At 40.7% G+C, this 7,028-nt stretch overlaps 1 non-coding gene across 1 annotated transcript; it reads left to right on the top strand.

Moving 5' to 3' along the window:
* The first annotated feature begins 4,542 nt into the window (after window positions 1-4,542).
* Window positions 4,543-4,646, top strand: LOC112442132 (U6 spliceosomal RNA). Its single transcript, XR_003030138.1, has one exon. It is a non-coding gene; the product is annotated as a U6 spliceosomal RNA (small nuclear RNA).
* Window positions 4,647-7,028: the final 2,382 nt, after the last annotated feature.

Here is a 7,028-nt window from a genome sequence, read left to right as displayed (position 1 = left end):
CTTATGTTAGCCAGGACCTCCCTGCAGCTTGAAGGGTTAGGTAAAATGAATAAAGGAGAAATTGCCCCCTCAGTTTCCTTATCTGCGAAATGAGGGTAAAGGAGCCTCCCCTGTAATACATGATGGTAGTGAATATAAAGCCTTTAGATAGTTCTTATAATACGGTTGAATATAGAAAAATGTTACTTCCTATTATCCTTAAAAAGTGAATTGGGGAGCTGTTAGTTAAAAGTCATAAAGTTTCAGCTATGCTAGATTAACAGGTTCTAGAGATGGGCCACAGAGCATGGTGCCTGCAGTTAACAACATGGTATTGTGCATTGTATCATTTAAGAGGGTAGAGCTCATGTTAGGTGTCCTTAACACACACACACACACACACACACACACAGAAGGAAGGACACAATGAAAGTCCGGGAGGTGTTGGATATGTCTGTTACCTTGATTGTGGTGATGATATAATGGGTGTTTGCATGTGTCTGAATGCATCAAGTTGTGCACATTAAATATGTGCAGTTCTTCATGTGTGAATTATATCTCAGTAAAGCTTAGATAGCATATTCAAAAGCAGAGACATTACTTTGCCAGCAAAGGTCCGTCTAGTCAAGGCTATGGTTTTTCCAGTGGTCATGTATGGATGTGAGAGTTGGACTGTGAAGAAGGCTGAGCGCCAAAGAATTGATGCTTTTGAACTGTGGTGTTGGAGAAGACTCTTGAGAGTCCCTTGGACTGCAAGGAGATCCAACCAGTCCATTCTGAAGGAGATCAGCCCTGGGTGTTCTTTGGAAGGAATGATGCTGAAGCTGGAACTCCAGTCCTTTGGCCACCTCATGCGAAGAGTTGACTCATTGGAAAAGACTCTGATGCTGGGAGGGATTGGGGGCAGGAGGAGAAGGGGACGACAGAGGATGAGATGGCTGGATGGCATCACTGACTCGATGGACGTGAGTCTGAGTGAACTCTGGGAGTTGGTGATGGACAGGGAGGCCTGGCGTGCTGTGATTCATGGGGTCACAAAGAGTCGGACACGATTGAGCGACTGAACTGAACTGAACTGAACTGAACTTAAAGCTGTTATATACTTTAAGAGACCTAGTCCAGTACTCTCTACTGTAGCGACAGAAGAAGGAGACATTATCCTTATTGTTTAAATTTTCTTCACCTTGTGTTTTATCACCGCAGAGTCTGAACACCGATCAAAAGTGCCAGCTCTGAAGAAAACCTTGGTGCTCTACTGTGGGGAAAGACCCAGAGTTCTTTTTTAAACTGATTTTTTGTTATCCTATTTTTTTATTGAAGTATAGTTGATGCACAATATTATGTTACAGGTGTACAATATGTTACAGGTGTACAATAGAGTGATTCACAATTTTTAAAGGTTATGCTCCATTTATAGTTATTATAAAATATTGGCTATATTCCCTGTGTTGTACAATATATCCTTGTAGCTTATTTGATACGTAATAGGTTATATCTCTTATTCCCCAACCTCAAATTGCCCCTCCCCACTGGTAAACACTAGTTTGTTCTCTGTATCTGTGAGTCTGCTTGTTTTTGTTACATTCACTAGTTTGCTGGGTGGGGTTGTCTTTAGATTCCACATATAAGTGATCATACAGGATTTGTCTTTCGCCGTCTGACTTATTTCACTTAGCATAACAGTGAAGCCCATCCGTGTTGCTGCAAATGCTATCTGGCCATAAAGAAGAAGTTCTCACAGCTGTACAGTCCACCCCTCAGCTGTAGGCACTGTGGCCAAATGCCAAGCATTAAAATATCCCAAGAAAGGGGCTTCCCAGGTGGCTCAGTGGTAAAGACTCTGCCCGCCAAGGTGGGAGACGTGGGTTCCATTACTGATCTGGGAAGATCCCACGTGTAGCAGAGCAGCTAAGCCTACGGGCCACAACTATTGAGCCTGTGCTCTACAGCCTGGGAACTGTAACCATTGAGCCCACGAGCTGCAGCTTCAGAAGTCCATGCGCCCAGAGCCTGTGCTGCCATAAGAGAAGCCGCTGCAATGAGCCTGGAGAAGGAAATGGCAATCCACTCCAGTATTCTTGCCTGGAGAATCCCATGGACAGAGGAGCCTGGCGGGCTACAGTCCATGGGGTTGCAAGAGTCAGACACGACTGAACCACCACCACCAGTGCAATGAGAAGCCCGAGAAGGCACTAGAGAGAAGCCCCTGTTTGCCAAACTAGAGAGAAGCCCGTGCAGCAACAGAGGCCCAGCACAGCCAAATATAAAAAAAAAATAAAATTATTTAAAAAAATACTCTGAAAAAGATGAGGACGAAGCTAAAGCAGAAAGAAATCAGAAAACAATCATTTGAACGACACTTCGTTACAATTAAGTAATACAGAACTGAAACTGAGCAAATTTTTTTGTTACACTCCAGATGAGAAATGTTTGTACTTTGAAACTTTTAAAATATTTAAGGCAAGAAGAAATAAAATGCATGGCAACCAGTTAAGGTCATGCATTTAGGACAAAAATGATAAAATATTAAAATGAAAGAAATAAATGTTCTAAGTGAAATACTGAGATTTCATGAAGATGAATTATTCAGAGTTGGAAACACAGGACCTCTAATCTATTAAGTAACAGAGGGACATGGCAGTAAAGATCAAGTGGAGAGCCAAATGCCAAGAAGTGAGGACATGATGGCAGTAGGTACTGCTTAATAATATTCTAACTTTGTGCTTCAAGTCAAGGGAAGGGACTTCAAAGAGAGAAGAGGAATGGTTGGCTAGGTGGGAGTACCAATCTTGAGGGCTTGAAAATGGTGCTTTCATTTAAGACAAAGGAGTCAGGACAGACCAGGTTGTAGAGCAGTAACTGGCAGCCCCAAGCCTCAAGATCTGGAAACTTGCAGTTTTACTCCTTGCTCACAGCAGAGGTCTATCACGAGCTCCTAAGTCCTCAGTTCACTGCTACAGTCACCATCTTGAACTTGGCCAATCTCTGTTCTAAAGGGAAGAGAGCCCAGGGTTTCGGATCATATAACATGTTAAGGTCCAGAAGTCTCACAAGTCATTTTTGCTCACTACTCCCTGGTTCGGACACGTCAAGGGTTCAGAAAGTCCAACCTTACCCTGCTCCCCAAAGTGAGGAAGAAACAGAAAGATACGGAGAACATTCCTAGTGATCCCCATGAAGCTCAATATGGCACTTGTTGGAAGGGAAATCTTGTTTGCTTGGTTGGAGGTTTCACATCTTCTTTGTTCATGAAAAAAAAAAAAAAAGGCTCCTGACCCCAGAACTTCACGTGAGCAGAAAATTTGTGGCTGAGATGTTCATAAACTGAGGGTGATTTAAAGAAAGGATATTAGCTTTAATTTTAGTACTAATTGCCATAGATGTAATGGAAATCCAATAGATGATGGGCATAGCAAGGGCCTTAACAGTCATCTCGCCTCTGGATCTTGAACTCAAATGGCTCCAGGGTCAAGGCAGGTTCTGTGAATGAGCGGAGAGGGCCCAGAGTCATAGAGGAGGGGGTGGTGGGGGCCGGGTGACAGAGAGGACACGTCTTGGCTAAAACCAGCAGCTGTTTCTCAGCACCTGCTAATTGTCATCATGACAGATGGTGAGGTGACTATTGCCAGATTTTCTGATTTTTTAAAAAACTGGTCAATATGGTTTTATCTCAGCATTTACTAAAGTTTTAAGATAATCACAAAGAAGACCAAACGTTTCAAAAAGTGCAAAGTATTAGAAAGCTGATCTGTGCTATCAGTGTTCCCAAGCAAGCAATCTCTTTTGCTGAGATAAAAGAATCCAGAGACACAGGGTGTTTTGTTGTTTAAGCTCTTAAATGTGAAAATTCTTTTTAAACGTTGGTTTCAAATTTTAACTTTTTGTAACACCATTTGGAACCAATAAAGCATGGCTAGAGCCCACCGCCCACCAGTCTGTGATGATGAATTTAGCCATGTTTTTCACAATCCTTTTTCTCCTTTCACCTCCCCACCCCAGCCTCCCCACCCTCCTCAAGACACACAGCAAATATTTGGTCCAAATTGAACTCAGAAGCCCCATCTGTAGAGTGGCTGTATCTGGGGAAATATTCTGATTGGAGCCAAGTAAGGGGCCAGACCCTAAAATTCAGCTCTTTTCCATCTTCGCCCAGGACTCAAGAAGCACAGTTTGAAAACCAAGAAAGGAGCACAACCTCTTCTGCAGAAGAGACAGGCCAGCCGCCTGAATTCTCCATCGGCTCCCCTTGCAGGAGCATCAGCAGCTGGTGCAGAAAGTGTGCATCTGAGTGTCTGCGGTAGCTCTCTGTTTATCTAGAGTCACTGGGGACTCTGTTAACAGACAGAATTTTGGCTGGCAAGGTCATCACCACCTTCACTATCACCAAACATGCCCTGAAAGACTTTTATGTAGGACATTCTATGGCAACACATGAGGCAAAGGATGCACACACTGGTGTCACCAAGAAACTGTATTCTAAGAGGCGCATTTCCATCTCAGCAATCTCAGGGACAAACACCCAGGCACTATACTCCAAAGAAGTTAAATTAATAAATTAGGGGAGTGCTAGCTTTGGCACATATACTAAAAGTGGAATGGTACAGAGAAGCTTGGCGTGGTCCCTGAAAAAGAATGACATGCAGATTCATGAAGCAATCCATATTTTTATAAGACAGGTTTGATAGCAGAAAAATTTTTGATGGCTGAGTCGAAATATATGCAGATAGCAATGGTAAGAGACAAATGGTAGCCCTGGAGACAATATGTGCAGCACACATAAGACACAATTCAATAGTCGTTGTATCGAGAGATTCTCCCCTATCAGTAAGAAAAACATTCCGGTAGGGAAGTGGAAACAGGAAGTGAACAAAGCAATTGAAGGAAGAAATATAAATGGACAATAAACATTTGAAAAGATATTCAACTTCACCAAGAATCAAAACGGTGCAAGTAAAAGCACTTGATCGTTTTTAGCATCTCAGATTGCCCTCCACCAAAAAAAAAAAAAACTCAAAAAAAGAAAAAAAAAAGGTGGCATTTATCAAGTGTATTTTGATTGTATTCTACTATAAAATAAAAACTACACAAATAGCAAATAAATTAGGGGAGCCACAGGTGTTGTGTTGTGGGAGCTGGAAAGTGTGGCGTGACGGACTTGATGGCAGGAGTGGGAAGGAGAACACGGAATCACTGGTGAATGACAGTTTGAATAAATTAATAATTGGCATCCTTACTTCACAAAGAATTCCATATATTTGTACCCAGACGCCTCAGGTCTAGAAATATATGTATAAACTTATAATTTTTCCAGTGAGTTTTATTTTTAAAAAGAAAATTATTTTTCTAATTCAGGTATGACTATGTACATCAAAAACCCCCAAACGTTAGGACTTCCCTGCTGATCCAGTGGTTAAGAATTCACTTGCCAATGTGGGGGACATGGGTTCCATCCCTGGCCTGGGAACTGAGATCCCACACGTCCTGGGGCAGCTAAGCCTACGGGCCACGGCAACTGCTGAAGCCCACACACCTAGAGCCAGTGCTCTGCAGTAAGAGAAGCCACCGAGAAGTCTACAACCAGAGAGTGGCTCCCACTCACGGCAACTAGAGAAAGCCTGCCTGCAGCAGCGAAGACCCAGCACAGACAAAAACAAGTAAAAAGTAAAACCTGAACATCACCAATTATCTAATCCAGCGGTCACATTATGGCCTCCAGGCCAGATTCAGTCTGCTACCTGATTCTGTTTATAAAGTTTTATTGGAACAGAGTCATGTCCAGCCGCTTATATATGCCAATGTAACGGCAGAGTTGAATAGTTGCAACACTGCCTGTATGGCCCACACAGTCTAAATATTTACCATCTGGCTTTTTACAGAAAAAGTTTGCTTACCTCTTATCTGGTCCCACCAAACAAGGTCATCAAATTTATTGTGTATATTTCTTTTTCTAATTTTTCTATGTGCACATATATATTGGGAAAAAAATATAATCATAGTCTATATTAGCATCCTGCAACAGAATTTGCTGCAAATGTCTGCAGTGTCCAATATGATAGCTATTGAATACTTGTGCCTTGTGCAACTGAGAAACTGGATTTTAAATTTTAATTACATTTAACAAAATTTAAATTGCCACATATGGCTTGTAGGGGCCATACTGAACAGAACTTTCTTGAAATATTTTTTACAAAGCAGAAATACTCACAGACATATAAAATAAACCTATGGTTACCAAAGGAAAATGGGGAGGGATAAACTAAGAATTTGGGATTAACATATACACACTACTATATATAAAATAGATAACTGATAAGCACTTACTGTATTACACAGGGAACTCTACTCAATATCTTGTAATAACCTATAATGGAAGAGAATTTAAATATATATATATATCAATATGCTGATATATATATAAGTTTTGTTGTACACCTGTAACCAACACAACATAAATCAAGTATATATATTTCAATAAAAATTTAAAAAATAAAGAGTCAGAGAATGAATGAGGTACAGGAACAAAATTGCTTAGGTGAAAAAAAATGTGATCCTGGAATGAAAGCAAAAGAACTTTCTTGAAATATTTTTATGTGCATAATATTTCATGATCATTTCTTCCAATAATTAAGTATTCTTTGTAGAGCCCCTTGTTCTGATTGTATAATATTATAATGTATGGATGTGTCATGGTTTTCTTAACCAAGTCCCTATCATTGACACAGATTATTTCCCATTTTTCGCTATTATAATCCATTTCTGTGACAAGCAATTCTGTGCATACAAATATTTGTACATGTCTATGATGACTGACTTAGAATAAATTCCTAGATGCAGAACTATTTGATCATAAAGCAATAAATACCATTCAGATTCTTGAAACGTATCACTGAGTTGCTAGAGAGGTCTTTCCACACTTCTTAATCAACAGCAATGTAGGAAAATGCTTGTTCCCCACACTCTTCCCTGTGTATTTGAAAAATTATCTCCAAAAGGCTCTCTCCCTTCTCTCCTCTACCAGGTCTGAAATCAAAGGAATAATTGAGGAAGGC

The sequence above is a fragment of the Bos taurus genome, chromosome 17 (assembly GCF_002263795.3).
Source record: "Bos taurus isolate L1 Dominette 01449 registration number 42190680 breed Hereford chromosome 17, ARS-UCD2.0, whole genome shotgun sequence".
NCBI classification, from domain to species: domain Eukaryota; kingdom Metazoa; phylum Chordata; class Mammalia; order Artiodactyla; family Bovidae; genus Bos; species Bos taurus.
The sequence above is the reverse complement of the archived record's forward strand: the minus strand, read 5'-3'. Positions and strand labels throughout refer to the sequence as shown.